General features: G+C 41.0%; 1 long non-coding RNA gene across 1 annotated transcript; it reads left to right on the forward strand.

Moving 5' to 3' along the window:
• The first annotated feature begins 795 nt into the window (after positions 1-795).
• Positions 796-2,062, forward strand: LOC139550740 (uncharacterized). Its single transcript, XR_011670118.1, has 2 exons — positions 796-1,050; positions 1,753-2,062. It is a non-coding gene; the product is annotated as an uncharacterized lncRNA (long non-coding RNA).
• Positions 2,063-16,700: the final 14,638 nt, after the last annotated feature.

Genomic DNA, 16,700 nt, shown 5'->3' on the forward strand with positions numbered 1-16,700 from the left:
TTTTAGAGCCCTTCTCTCTCAAGCCATGCAAAGTGTTTCCAAAGAAATGAACAAGATTTCTTGACCTCTTGCCGCATAGGTGAAATAATTCAGGCATGTTGCTGTGAAATCAATAGCTTTTAACATCACCATATTTCAAACCCATCTTCCAGGACCCTGGACCAATATCAGCTTGTCAGAGTGAATATCCTCTCTGCCGTCAACATGGTCTGGAGAGAAAAGGTTAGATGTTTCTGCTCCCTTTCAAAAAAGATGTGTAAATTATTAATGGCTTGTATTAAAGATGCTCGGGAGTAAAGTTTTCTTCCAGATGAAGAATTGCCATCCTACTGGGATAACTTGTATAATTGGGTAATACACCTTCAAAAAGACACACAAAAGTGAATTGAATTTCCAATGTGTTATCACTATGCGTTCAACCATTCAAAAGCACTGCAAAGTTCAAATGGGAATACAATGTCAGATATTTCGTTTATTTATACAACAGATGAATACGTTATCACTGTGCTTCATCTAATAGCAAAACCAAATGGCTTGGATTGCAGTTGAGATTACATTAAAAGTAAATGGTGAAAGTGTTACATTTGCCCCTGCCACACACTCTACTTCTTCTAATCCTGTGTCTCCCTAACCTGCCGCCACTCCCCCAGTGCTCTCTCCCTCTCTCTCTGTGTGTGGGTGTATCTGATTGTGTGAGTGGAGACAGGTGTGCTGGAGTCAGAGCAGATCCCCACCAGCTGCAACCTGTTCCATAATCAAGACCTCTACAAATACTCAGCAATGCCACTTCCATGCTGCCAGATCGTAGCCTATGCTCAGTCAGTCTGCATTTCAAGCTGGTTGTTCCTGCATGTTACCCTGTACCCTAGCCTGACGCTGCCGTTCGCTCTGACTCTGGTCCCTGTTGCCAGTACCTCGTCTCGTCAGTCCTGCTTCCCTGCCCTGGACCCCTGCTCTACTGCTTCCTTGGATCCCGCTCCGAACCTGCTTACCCTGCCCCTACTCCCCAGTAACCTCAAAATGTGCCATGGAGGTGTTACTCATTTAAAGGTTGAATGTTATATTAGTTTGTAAGATAGCTAGGCCCTTAACTTTAGGCTATTTACTGTATTACAAAAGTAATTTTGAATTGTGTTTGGTTGACAACGCAATCAAATATCAACATTTATAGACATATCTATCTACTGCTTGGATAGTTCCATCTGAGCCACTGGCTCAATCCCATTTTAACTTTTTTTGTGGTTGAGTTTGAGATGTGAATGCAACAAATGATTTGTTAACTTGTCGACAAGTTAATAGGTTATTTATTGTATTTAAAAAGAGATATTGAATTGTGTTTATCTATATCAACATTTGAAGGAGACGTATCTTCTGCTTGGATCGTTACACCTGTGCCACTGACTTAGTCTGGCTTTAATTCCAGTTAGTCTACAAATTAATAATTTGTTGGATTCACATCCTCATCGCAACCAAAAATCTTAAACTTAAAGAATAGGATTATATCAAAACAAACATTAAATGCATTTTAAATAAAGTTGGATTTTATTTACTCCTATTCTTTCATTTTGATTTTAGGTTGAGATGGATATGCGATTGCAACATATTAATTATAAATTAGTTGACAAATGGGAATTGTCAGCCTCACAGGTGTGACTAATTGCCTGATTAGTGAACGAGGAATTTGATTGGACAATTGATGATTGAATATGCCACCTGGCATATATTTAAACCCTGTTTCTTTCTGTTTTCTAGGTGGCTGCCCACGGGATGTGATGTAGTCCAGAGCGGTGTGGCAGGTTCCTGTTTGCTAGGCCACGTTTGAGGTGATTGATTTTGAGGACAATGGAAGCTTATAGAAAATGATTGCCGTCATCCTGGGGTGTACCGCTTTTTGTTTATTTTGTATTTTATGGTATGTTTTGTGTGTATTCATTTGCATGGTTTTTAGAGTAACAAGTTTTTAACAACATATTGTGTATGTAAATCAAGAGAATAAAAACATGGGGAAACTTGATTGCATTTGCGAGAACCATGCCTTAAAAATAAATGTTGAAACTGGTAATTTGTTTCTCTACTTCACACTGCCTGCTCAACCCAGATCTTAAGAACCTGGTCACTTTTCCACCATGAGCCAGACTAAGGGCACTTCAATCCGTATAACAGAAATTTAGCTTCACAGTATGATTGAAATTTAATGGCAACGTTGCCGCATTAGCAGAGACTGCATTCATGGTAAACGCACCATATGTCGGCTCAATCAGAGATTACCATTTAAAACTTGTTTGGGATAGGGGGCAGCATTTTCACTTTTGGATGAATAGCGTGCCCAGAGTGAACTGCCTCCTACTCAGTCCCAGTTGCTAATATATGCATATTATTATTAGTATTGAACAGAACACACTCTGAAGTGTCTAAAACTGTTTGAATGATGTCTGTGAGTATAACAGAACTCATATGGCAGGCAAAACCCTGAGAAAAAATCCAAACAGGAAGTGGGAAATCTGAGGTTGGTCGATTTTCAACTCATCGCCTTTCGAATACACAGTGGGATATGGATCAGTTTGCACTTCCTACTGCTTCCACTAGATGTCAACAGTCTGTAGAACCTTGTCTGATGCCTCTACTGTGAAGTGGGGCCGAAGGAGACAGGAATGAGTCAGGTCTATCATGAGCTGACCATGCTCTGACCATGCGCGTTCACATGAGAGGGAGCTCTGTTCCATCGCACATCTGAAGTCAATGGAATTCTCCGGTTGGAACGTTATTGAAGATTTATGTTAAAAACATCCTAAAGATTGATTCAATACATCGTTTGACATGTTTCTACGGACTGTTACGAAACTTTTTGACATTTCGTCTGCTTTTAGAGAACGTGCTTCCTGACTTTGGATTTGTTTACCAAACACGCTAACAAAAATAGCTATTTGGACATAAATGATGGACATTACCAAACAAAACAAACATTTCTTGTGGAAGTGGGAGTCCTGGGAGTGCATTCCGACGAAAATCAGCAAAGGTAAGTGAAGATTTATAATGCTATTTATGAGTTGTGTTGACTGCACAATTTGGCGGGTAACTGTATGGCTTCCTTTTGTGGCTGAATGCTGTTCTCAAATTATTGAATATTGTGATTTTGCCGTAAAGCTTTTTGAAATGTGACACAGCGGTTGCATTAAGAACAAGTGTATCTTTAATTCTATGTAAAACATGTATCTTTCATCAAAGTTTATGATGAGTATTTATGTTATTTGACGTGGCTCTCTGCAATTTCTCCGGATATTTGGAGGCATTTCTGAACATGGCGCCAATATAAATGGAGGTTTTTGGATATAAATATGAACTTTATCGAACAAAACATATATGTATTGTGTAACATGAAGTCCTATGAGTGTCATCTGATGAAGATCATCAAAGGTTAGTGATTCATTTTATCTCTATTTCTGCTTTTTGTGACTCCTTGTCAGGACCCGGTGAGAGAAACAGTCACTAATAGTCGGCAGAACCCAGAAGATGAGGCAGACTCAGCAGTACTAGAGATGGTGGTTTAATAAAAGGACAAGATCTTCAGGCAAAGAATATAAATTCACCACGTCCAAAAATAAAGCCAAGAGGCACAAAATGGATATCCTCCAAAATACAAAGAAACTCCACAAAGTGGTAAAAACAGCAGGGAAAAACAAACCTCAAAAGACTACTCAAAAATACACAAGCACTAAACCAGAGAACCTCTGGAAAATCCAATAAGAGAAATATGTTCACAACAAGGCTGGGGCTGGGTGCTAACATACAAACACTGAGCAAAGAACTGAGGAACACACAGGGTTTAAATACTAACAAGGGAACGACACACAGGTGCAAACAATAATTAGAGCAAGGAAAAAACAAAAGGTACAAAAAAGGTGCAATGGGGACATCTAGTGACCAAAACCTGAACAGTCCTGGCCAAAACCTGACACTCCTGTCTTTGGCTGGAAAAATGGCTGTGTTTTTCTGTGATTTTTACGGTGACCTAACATAATCGTCTGTGGTGCTTTCGCTGTAAAGCCTTTTTGAAATCGGACACTGTGGTGGGATTAACAAGAAGTGTATCTTTAAAATGGTGTGAAATACTTGCATGCTTGAGGAATACTTTGGCGCCCTGCACTTTCACTGGCTGTTGTCATATCGATTCCGTTAACGGGATTACAGCCATAAGAAGGTTTTAACTAATGTTCCTGTCTAAAGGTCTTCTCAAGTTCAGGCCAATGTTGTCTATGTATGATTCATCCATGTGCATGTCCAGTAGCCTTCACAAGATCAAATATGGCCCAGACCAGTCTGTGTTGGTCCACCTTGCCTCATCCACATAGATTCTGCTTACTTTCTGTTTTTACATGTCTAATGGTTAACCTCTCTTGGGTAGGGGGCAGTATTTTCACGTCCAGATGAAAAGTGTGCCCAAAGTAAACTGCCTGTTACTCAGGCATAGACGCTAGGATATGCATAGAATTGGTAGTATTGGATAGAAAACACTCTGAAGTTTCTAGAACTGTTAAAATAATGTCTGTGAGTATGACACAACTGATATGGCAGGCAAAAACCCAAGGAGAATCCATCCAGAATAAACAAAAATTGAGGTGTCTGCCCATCCAAATACCTCCCAGATTGCAGTTTCCACTAGATGTCAACAGTCTTTATAAAGAGTTTCTGGCTCGTTTTTTGAAAAATGTGTAGTTTTTCTAGGTGGCTCCCATTTTGACTGTAGTATTGTGTCGCGCGTGAATGAGGGCGCGCATTTTGTTATTTATCTCCGGGATTGAACACACTACATTCCGTCTTAAATTTGATAGTTTATTTACATATTAGGGTACCTGAGGATTGATTAGAAACGTTGTTTGACTTGTTTGGACAAAGTTTACCGGTAACTTTTGGGATTCCTTTGTCTGCATGTTGAACGAGTGGAACGGGTGGATTACTGAATCAAGTGCGCCAACTAAACTGACTTTTTTTGGAATATAAAGAAGTACTTTATCAAACAAAACGACCATTTGTTGTGTAGCTGGGACCCTTGGGATTGCAAACAGAGGAAGATCTTCAAAGGTAAGTGATTTATTTTATCGCTATTTCTGATTTGTTTGATGCCTCTGCTGGTTTGAAAAATGTTTTTAATGCTGGTGCATGCGGGGCGCTGTCCTCAGATAATCACATATGCTTTTGCCGTAATGCCTTTTTGAAATCTGACAACGCGGTTGGATTAACAAGAAGTTAGCTTTTAAACGATGTAAGACACTTGTATTTTCATTCATGTTTAATATTACGATTTTTGTATTTTGAATTTCGCGCTCTGCAATTTCACCGGATGTTGCCCAAAGAGGTTAACCCTTGTATCACCAGTTTGACTATTTTTTGCACAAATTCTGATCCATTATCTGAGCTGATTTCTGTAGGTATTCCAAACCTAGGTATTACTTCTCTGGTCAAAAATGTTATCACTGTTCCTGTTCCCTGATCTGCTGATGGTATTGCTTCTATCCATCTGCTAAATCTGTCTATGATAACTAACATGTATCTTTTGCCACGTACTGGCTTTTTTTTATGGACTATCATTTACATTTAAGTCATTTAAATGTCATATTTAAATATCCACATAGTCCATTAAAATGTGTCGAAATGGTCCTTCTGGGACCGGTATGTGACCTATAGGTGTAGTTATTCCTTTCCGTGTGTTATTTTGCGCACATACTTCACATCTCGTCAATACCTCATCTACTGTTGCCTGTACATATGGTGACCAGTATCCTTGTTTTTTAATTTTCCTTATTATCTCCCCCCTAGCGCAATGGTCAAGACTATGCACATCATCAATAAGCAAACTCAACAAGGTAGTGGATGCTACTATGGCTCAATCATGTTGCAGCCAATTCCACTAGTCGCTCTCTTTCACGTCATTTCAGGTCACAACTTGCAGACTTGTTTACATGCTGCTGTGTGTTTTGTTGCTAACCTTACTTTGCTACCTGACAACTTTACGTTTTTTACTTTTAAATAACCGTTTATATTTTTAGTTTTTCCCTCGCTCGACTTTTTTTCATTCAACTTTTTCACTCCAGACGCTTTATCTGGACGTGGTTCGTCAGGACCTCCACTAAGTTGTAACATTAACATGATGCCTTCTAATTGCAATCGCTGTACTCATAATATACAGGAGAACGATCGCCTTACGGCGAGGATAGCTGTGCTGCAAGCCCAGCTTCAGACGCAATCATTAGGCAAGGGTAATTTCAGTGTAGGAAAGGATGAAACAGCGTCTGTGCCACCAGTAAGTACAGATAGTAGAATAAATCCCCTCGCACAGTCCCCGCAGCTGGACAACTTTCTCATGGCTTCTGGAGGGAAATGCTGTTGGAATGCTCAACCGGTGTCGCTCAACCGGCGTCGCTCATCCAGCCGACAGAAACTTTCAAACCAGTTCTCCTCATTAAGCGGCGAGGCGGAGTCAGAGGCCGAGCCTTCTCTGGTCTCTACTCCTCCTGTTACAATGGTCTGAGACGCCGAAGCCTCCCACCATTAGCTCTGACAAATTGAAAACCCTAGTCATTGGCGACTCCATTACCCGCAGTATTAGACTTTAAACGAATCATCCAGCGATCATACACTGTTTACCAGGGGGCAGGGCTACCGACGTTAAGGCTAATCTGAAGATGGTGCTGGCTAAAGCTAAAACTGGCGAGTGTAGAGATATAGGGATATTGTTATCCACGTCGGCACCAACAATGTTGGGATGAAACAGTCAGAGGTCACCAAGCGCAACATAGCTTCAGCGTGTAAATCAGCTAGAAAGATGTGTCGGCATCGAGTAATTGTCTCTGGACCCCTCCCAGATAGGGGGAGTGATGAGCTCTACAGCCTCACAACTCAATCGCTGGTTGAAAACTGTTTTCTGCCCCTCCCAAAAGATAGAATTTGTAGATAATTGGCCCTCTTTCCGGGACTCACCCACAAACAGGACCAAGCCTGGCCTGTTGAGGAGTGACGGACTCCATCCTAGCTGGAGGGGCACTCTCATCTTATCTACGAACATAGACAGGGCTCTAACTCCCCTAGCTCCACAATGAGATAGGGTGCAGGCCAGGCAGCAGTCTGTTAGCCAGCCTGCCAGCTTAGTGGAGTCTGCCACTAACACAGTCAGTGTAGTCAGCTCAGCTATCCCCATTGAGACTGTGTCTGTGCCTCGACCTAGGTTGGGCAAAACTAAACATGGCGGTGTTCGCCTTAGCAATCTCACTGAAATAAAGACCTCCTCCATTCCTGCCATTATTGAAAGAGATTGTGATACCTTACATCTCAAAATAGGTCTACTTAATGTTAGATCCCTCACTTCCAAGGCAGTTATAGTCAATGAACTAATCACTGATCATAATCTTGATGTGATTGAAACATGGCTTAAGCCTGATGAATTTACTGTGTTAAATGAGGCCTCACCTCCTGGTTACACTAGTGACCATATCCACCACGCATCCCGCAAAGGCGGAGGTGTTGCTAACATTTATGATAGCAATTTTTTATTTTTTAAACAATGTTTTCGTCTTTTGAGCTTCTAGTCATGAAATCTATGTAGCCTACTCAATCACTTTTTATAGCTACTGTTTACAGGCCTCCTGGGCCATATACAGCGTTCCTCACTGAGTTCCCTGAATTCCTATCGGACCTTGCAGTCATAGCAGATAATATTCAAATTTTTGGTGACTTTAATATTCACATGGAAAAGTCCACAGACCCACTCCAAAAGGTTTTCGGAGCCATCATCGACTCAGTGAGTTTTGTCCAACATGTCTCCGGATCTACTCACTACCACAGTCATACTCTTTGTCCCGTGGAATAAATGTTGTGGATCTTAATGTTTTTCCTCATAATCCTGGACTATCGGACCACCATTTTATTACATTTGCAATCACAACAAATAATCTGCTCAGACCCCAACCAAGGATCATCAAAAATTGTGCTATAAATTCTCGGACAACCCAAAGATTCCTAGATGCCCTTCCAGACTCCCTCCGCCTACCCAAGGACGTCAGAGTACCAAAATAAGTTAACCACCTAACTGAGGAACTCAATTTAACCTTGCGCAATACCCTAGATGCAGTCATACCCCTAAAAACCAAAAACATTTGTCAGAGAAGATGGCTTTCCCTTCAGCAGTGATAAATTCATTAACTTCTTTGAGGAAAAGATCATGATCATTAGAAAGCAAATTACGGACTCCTCTTTAAAGATATACTTCTCCTTAATGCAACCGCTGTGTCAGATTTCAAAAAAGCTTTACAGCGAAAGCACACCATGGAATAATCTGAGTACAGCGCTCAGAGGCCAAAACAAGCCATACAGATACCCGCCATGTTGTGGAGTCAACAGAAGTCAGAAATAGCATTATAAATATTCACTTACCTTTGATGATCTTCATCGGAATGCACTCCCAGGAATCCCAGTTCCACAATAAATGTTTGTGTTGTTCGATAAAGTCCATCATTTATGTCCAAATACCTCCTTTTTGTTCGCGCGTTTAGTTCACAAAATCCAAATTCACAAGGCGCGAGCACTAGGTACAGACGAAAAGTCAAAACAGTTCCATTACAGTTCGTAGAAACATGTCAATCGATGTATAGAATTCATCTTTAGGATGTTTTATCATAAATCTTCAATAATGTTCCAACCGGACAATTCCTTTGTCTTCAGAAATGAAAGGGAACGCAGCTCGCTCTCACGGCCGCGCGCCTGACTTAGCTCATGGCATTCTGCCAGACCCCTTAGTCAAACAGCTCTTATTCGCTCCCCCTTCACAGTAGAAGCCTGAAACAACATTCTAAAGACTGTTGACATCTAGTGGAATCCTTAGGAAGTGCAATCGGACCAAATTTACACTGTATCTTGGATAGGCAAAGGCTTGAAAACCTACAAACCTCAGATTTCCCACTTCCTGGTTGGATTTTGTCTCATGTTTTTGCCTCCCATATGAGTTCTGTTATACTCACAGACATCATTTAAACCGTTTTAGAAACTTCAGAGTGTTTTCTATCCGAATCTACTAACAATATGCATATCTTAGCTTCTGGGCCTGAGTAGCAGGCAGTTTACTCTGGGCACGCTTTTCATCCGAATGTAAAAATAGTACCCCCAGCCATAAGAAGTTAAATCTGCTTATTCATCCAAAGCTCAGTTGTCCTGAGTCTGTACAACTCTGCCAGGACCTAGGATAAAGGGAGAGACTCAAGTGTTTTAGTACTATATCTCTTGACACAATAATGAAAATAATCATGGCCTCTAAACCTTCAAGCTGCATACTGGACCCTATTCCAACTAAACTACTGAAAGAGCTGCTTCCTGTGCTTGGCCCTCCTATGTTTAACATAATAAACGGCTCTCTATCCACCGGATGTGTACCAAACTCACTAAAAGTGGCAGTAATAAAGCCTCTCTTGAAAAAGCCAAACATTGACCCAGAAAATATAAAAAACTATTGGCCTATATCGAATCTTCCATTCCTCTCAAAAATGTTTGAAAAAGCGGTTGCGCAGCAACTCACTGCCTTCCTGAAGACAAACAATGTATACGAAACACTTCAGTCTGGTTTTAGACCCCATCATAGCACTGAGACTGCACTTGTGAAGGTGGTAAATTACCTTTTAATGGCGAGGCTCTGCATCTGTCCTCGTGCTCCTAGACCTTAGTGCTGCTTTTGATACCATCGATCACCACATTCTTTTGGAGAGATTGGAAACCCAAATTGGTCTACACGGACAAGCTATGGCCTGGTATAGATCTTATCTGTCGGTCGGGAGGATATCAGTTTTTCTCCGTGGATGGTTTGTCCTCTGACAAATCAACTGTACATTTCGGTGTTCCTCAAGGTTCCGTTTTAGGACCACTATTGTTTTCACTATATATTTTACCTCGGTAGAGATACTCTGAATGATCGGCTATGAAAGCCAACTGACATTTACTCCTGAGGTGCTGACCTGTTGCACCCTCGACAACTACTGTGATTATCATTATTTGACCCTGCCGGTCATCTATGAACATTTGAACATCTTGGCCATGTTCTGTTATAATCTCCACCCAGCACAGCCAGAAGAGGACTGGCCACCCCTCATAGCCTGGTTCCTCTCTAGGTTTCTTCCTAGGTTTTGGCCTTTCTAGGGAGTTTTTCCTAACCACCGTGCTTCTACACCTGCATTGCTTGATGTTTGGGGTTTTAGGCTGGGTTTCTGTAGAGCACTTTGAGATATCAGCTCATGTACGAAGGGCTATATAAATAAATTAGATTTGGACACAAAAAACGTAATTTAATCCTATTCACTTCTCAATTCATTTTACTGTTTTAAGCCGTTCCCACTTGTCCTTTTGTTGCACCCGGGAAGCGCTTCATGACAGCATCTGTGGTGGGAAAGCAACAAATAGAATATAAAGAGCTCATTGAACAGTTAGGAGTTGGGTTTATGGTCATAAATGTAAAAAAAAAAAATTTAATAGAAAAACTTCAGATTCAGTTTAATAAGAAATCCTTGACCATTAATGCCCTATGTGCAATGATTTGTAAATTCAATTAAGGGATAGTTCACTCTTTTTACAGCCAGTTCCTTACCCTGAAAGTAGTCTATGTGCCAGACACTGTAATGCATGGTTTAAACAGCCACTATTAACTCGAGGGGATTTGGCCACAAATATTGAACTTTGTCTAATTGCCCCTATCACCTACATATTTTTTTTGTTAGACATCTGACTATAAGGTGTAAAAAAGTGAACTATCCCTTTAACATCTTCAAGGTATTAAAATTGAACCCAACCCTGTTATGGGGTGTTCATTTTTAATGTGATACTGAGGGATTTGGAGATTGGACATTTTTCTACTTACCCAGAGTCAGATTAACTCACGAACACAATTTGTATATCTCTGTGTGTAATTTGGAGATTATTGAAGTTAGCAATAACCACAAACTGTCAAATGCTCATTTCCAATCGATGAACAAAAACCTACTCACCAGTTATCGCAGCACTTTTTTAGGATCCAATCAGTCTTTCTCCCCATCTTCTCCCCTTTTAGCTTTTCCACCTTGAATTGTTAAAATGAAATAAGTTCAATGTGTCATAAATAATTATCCAAAATCCTAATAACACAGCCAGATATTAAAATGTTAGTTAGGTCTGAAAATAATGGCTTATCTGTACAACACGACAAATACATACTGTACCACAGCCATTGTTACATAGAATTAGAATGAATTAGAACAGATATTCCCATCTGAAACAGTGATTGGGTGAACAACAAGTAGCCTCTTTTCACAGGTGATGTATCTCCGACACAACGCCTCTTATCCTAGATATGTGCTTTCTGAGATGGACCCCCAAAACATTCTTAGAACTACTGAGCATGAGAAAGCTCCTTCCTCACCCCAAAGGCAGAGCCCCTCCCAGCAATGATCTAAGGGCGTAGTTTTTGCCTTGGCACTAAACAAGTGATTCAAATAACCAACTAATCATCAAGCTTTGATTATTTGAATCAGCTGCGTAGTGCTAGGACAAAAACCAAAATATGCACCCATAGGGGGCCCCAGGACAGAGTTTGGGTAACCCTGATCTAAAGCACCCAAATGCGCTCTTGCCATTTCAGTGGAACTGTTAGCCTGGTTGCATGGCCGCCCTCCAGACGTTCTTTGGGACTGTAACGTTGGAGCCAGGGAAATTTCCATCTTCAAAATATGAATAATTAAGTCAGATGCTGTAAAAGACTGAAGTACAGTAATAGAATATGAATAAAAAAATACATTCTCAGTATTTATGTTAACCTCAAGTACTAAGTTTCAATAAAAATGCCTTTAAATAGCTAAATGAACCATAAACCAGTACATACCTTGCATAACCGCACACCCAGTCATCTCTATGTCAAGATCTCTAACAGTTCACTCGATCAATTTACACATTTAAATATTACAATTTCAACATAAAAAGGTAAGTATCACTCAGATAATCATTTTGACTAACATTTTCTATAAATAATGTGCTTTTGTACACTATATACCTGTTTAATTAAGAGAACAAAGCAAAAAAAGAGAAATGGTAGTTGTCACAGGAGTCTTCGAGTGTTAAGTGGAGGGGAGATGCAAACCGCTGTGCTCCCTCGCCCCCTGCTGGTGGCAACAGGCATAAACAATTCCCAATTGAAATCCTTGGAGGACTCATCCCAAAATAATAGTGGATTAAAATCATATTCAGACGTCATAGATTACAACAATATCTAAACAATGTTTTAGAAATACAATGTGATTCCATAACCTCATGGGCAGCCACAACTATAGTGTACGAAAATAAACATTCATACTTAGGTTTCTGTGCATTTTCAAAAGGTGTACATCACAAATTCTAATCCTACAATGGTCTATGACATCTCAATCTAATTTCAAAATGAGATGACAAGATCTACAGTAGATACGAAGATCTGACAAAGTAATCATAAGGTTGCCTAACACTAAATGAAATTAGAAAATAATTCATCCCTACATTGGAAATGTAAGTATTGCTTTAAAATATATGGCATGTAAAGAACACATTTCAAAGCAACAACATTTTTTAAATAAATCTGAGTACATTTTTCATGATGAAAATACATATCCATATTATTCTTTTTTGTATGTTGGATGTGAGATTTATATGTTATTAAATGATATGATCCTATATTTTTAAATGTTTGTCAGGTTTATATGGGTTTTAAATATACGATCATATATTAAAATATGTCACAGTCTTTGATATGTAAGGCTATATACACTTCGGAAAGTATTCAGACCCCTTGACTTTTTACACATTTTGTTACGTTACAGCCTTTTTAAAACTGATTAAATTGTTGTTGTTTTTTATCTTCGTCAATCTACACACAATACCCCAAAATGAAAAAGCAAAAACAGGTTTAGACATTTTTGCAACATTTTTAAATACAAAAAACGGAAATGTCACATTTACATAAGTATTCAGACATTTTACTCAGTACTTTGTTGTAGCACCTTTGGCAGCGAACACAGCCTCGAGTCTTCTTGGGTATGAAGCTACAAGCTTGGCACACCTGTCAAGCGCCGTCAGGTTGGATGGGGAGCGTCGCTGGACAGCTATTTCCAGGTCTCTCCAGAGATGTTTGATCGGGTTCAAGTTCGGGGCTCTGGCTTGGCCACTCAAAGACATGCAAAGACTTGTCCCGAAGCCACTCCTGCATTGTCTTGGATGTGTGCTTGGGTCGATGTCCTGTTGGAAGGTGAACCTCCGCTCCAGTCTGAGGTCCTGAGTGCTCTGGAACAGGTTTTCATCAACGATCAATGATCTTCCCTGCCACTGAAAAACATCCCCACAGCATGATGCTGCCACCATCATGCTTCACCGTTGGGATGGTGCCAGGTTTCTTCCAGAGATAACGCTTGAGTTCAATCTTGGTTCCATCAGACCAGAGAGTCTTGTTTCTCATGGTCTGAGAGTCGTTTAGGTGCCTTTTGGCAATCTCCAAGTGGGTTGTCATGTGCCTTTTACTGAGGAGTGGCTTCTGTCTGGCCACTTTATCATAAAGGCCTGATTGGAGGAGTTCTGCAGAGATGGTTGTCCATCTGGAAGGTTCTCCCATCTCCACAGAGGAACTCTGTAGCTCTGTCAGAGTGACCATCAGGTTCTTGGTCACCTCCCTGACCGAAGCCCTTCTCCCCGATTATTTGGCCGGGCGGCCAGCTCTAGGAAGTGTCTTGGTGGTTCCAAACTTCTTCCATTTAAAAATAATGGAGGTCACTGTGTTCTTGGGGACCTTCAATGCTGCAAAAATGTTTTGGTACACTTCCCTGACACAATCCTGTCTCGGAGCTCTAAATCAAATCAAATTTGATTTGTTACATGCGCCGAATACAACAGGTAGACCTTACAGTGAAATGCTTACTTACAAGCCCTAACCAATAATGCAGTTTAAATTCCAAAAATGTAAATAATTAAAGAGCAGCAGTAAAATAAAAATAGCGAGGCTATATACAGGGGGTACTGGTACAGAGTCAATGTGCGGAGGCACCGGTTAGTCGAGGTAATGGAGATAATACGTACATGTAGGTAGAGTTATTAAAGTGTCTACAGACAATTCCTTCGACCTCATGGCTTGGTTTTTGCTCTGACATGCACTGTCAACTGTGGGACCTTATATAGACAGCTGTGTGCCTTTCCAAATCATGTCCAATCAATTGAATTTACCACAGGTGGACTCCAATCAAATTGTAGAAACATCTCAAGGATGATCAATGGAAACAGGATGCACCTGAGCTCAATTTCGAGTCTCATAGCAAAGGGTCTGAATACTTAAGTAAATAAGGTATTTCTGATTTTAATTTTTAATACATTTGTACACATTTATAAAAAACAGTTTTTGCTTTGTCATTATGGGGTATTGTGTGCATACCCAATAATGAGGAATTATAATTTTTTTAAGTATTTTTTAGAATAAGGCTGTAACGTAACAAAATTAGGAAAAAGTAGAAGGGTCTGAATAGTTTCCGAATGCACTGTCTGCACAAAAGTATGTGGACACCGCTTCAAATTATTAGATGTGGCTATTTCAGGTGTATAAAATCGAGCACACAGCCATGCAATCTTCATAGTCAAACATTGGCAGTAGAATGGCCTTAATGAAGAGCTCAGTGACTTCAACGTGGCACTGTCATAGGATGCCACCTTTCCAACAAGTCAGTTCATCAAATTTCTGCCTTGCTAGTTTCTGCCCTGCTGCCCCAGTCAACTGTAAGTGCTGTTATTGTGTAGTGGAAACATCTAGGAGCAACAACGGCTCAGCCACTATGTGGTAGGCCCCACAAGCTCACAAAATGGGACCGCCGAGTGTAGAAGCGCTTAAAAATCGCATTCTCTGGAGTGATGAATCCCGCTTCACCATCTGGCAGGCCGACGGATGAATCTGGTTTTGACGGATGCCAGGAGAACGCTACCAGCCGAAGGCATAGTGCCAACTGTAAAGTTTGGTGGAGGAAGAATAATGGTCTCGGGCTGTTTTTCATGGTTTGGGCTAGAACCCTTAGTTCTAGTGAAGGGAAATCTTAACCCTACAATGACATTCTAGACAATTCTGTGCTTCCAACTTTGTGGCAACAGTTTTGGGAAGGCTCTTAACTGTTTCAGCATGACATTGCACTCATGCACAAAGTGAGGTCCATACAGAAATGGTTTGTCGAGATCGGTGTGGAAGAACTTGACTGGCCTGCACAAAGCCCTGACCTCAACTCCATCGAACACCTTTGGGATGAATTGGAACGCCGACTGCAAGCCAGGCCTAATTGCCCAACATCAGTGCCCGACCTCACTAATGCCTTTGTGGCTGAATGGAAGCAAATCCCCACAGCAATGTTCCGACATCTAGTAGAAAGCCTTCACATAAGAGTGGAGGCTGTTATAGCAGCAAAGGGGGACCCACTCCATATTAATGCCCATGATTTTGGAGTGTATTACTTTTCCATATGGCTAACCATGATTGCGTTCCGACCCCAGTGCAGCTCAGTGTAAACAAGCATAACAGTAGGGTCGGAATCTTCTGGCAACAACCCGAGGCTCTGTAAGAGGCCTATACACTACTGATAAATGGCTGAATCAACACGCTCAGTCGCTCAGCACGCCTCCTACGTTGCCGACTTCTATTCTGACATTGCTTTTGTGCCAGACGATTTGTGCCAGAACCCTGATTTACCAGGAGCTGGCCAAATGCGGTACTGTGGAAGTATTGTTACGAAACCAGCTAGCCAGCTTTCTGAAATGTCTACTCTCGCTATGTCTAGGGTTCTAGTCCTAATTAACTTAACCTGTCTTAATGTGTGCATTTAACATTAAAGTAAGAATCGACAGACAGAGTGTTGGATGCATGTGTCTAGGCAACAGATTACTCACCAGGGTCCAGGGACAGCTTTGTCCGGATGCCAACAGTCGGCCAACCCAAGCAGGTTATGAATTGCTGGCCTTCCGACACTAAAGATTCAAACAAAAGCAGAAAGGCCCCGCCAAGTTCCAGAGGCTACTGTTCAGCCTCACTGCTCTCACCTACCACACCCCTGCACCTATAAAGCCTGGCCCCGTTGCTGCTGCCACCTAGGTGTGGAAGTGCAAGGGTACTGTCTACCTGTGCACCTAATCACCTCCTTACATGACTACCCTCCATTCCTGACAGTGTTTACACTTTGATTTAGCTTATGCTATAACCATACTGCAGTAAGTGATACTATGTCTTTTGAAAGTTAACAGTCATTCATTCTCTTCATGTATACTGTAGCTAGTAAGAGCTGACAGAACATGTCCCACAACTCTGATGTTTGAATAAAATCCTAGAGAAAAGCATTTGTTGAATCATTATAGATACTGTACATTATAGATACTATAATTTCAGATGAGAATGCACTTGTATAAATATTTATTGGATGTGTATTGCCTGCACATGGAGAGAAGAATCACGGTATGATAAGAGACCCAACATTGAACCGATAGAGGTTCTCAGTCAGATAAAGATGAAAAGTAGAGGCATGCAGGTTAAGTTGGGTGTGATGAAGCCAGGTTTCACAGTGGCTGCAGCATTAGCACACAGACAGGCAGGCAGTGTGGTGGAGAGAGACAGAGTTTCTTCATCTCCTGTAAAACCCAGGGTTCTGCCCTACTGGGTG

Source organism: Salvelinus alpinus, chromosome 2 (assembly GCF_045679555.1).
Source record: "Salvelinus alpinus chromosome 2, SLU_Salpinus.1, whole genome shotgun sequence".
Lineage (NCBI taxonomy): Eukaryota > Metazoa > Chordata > Actinopteri > Salmoniformes > Salmonidae > Salvelinus > Salvelinus alpinus.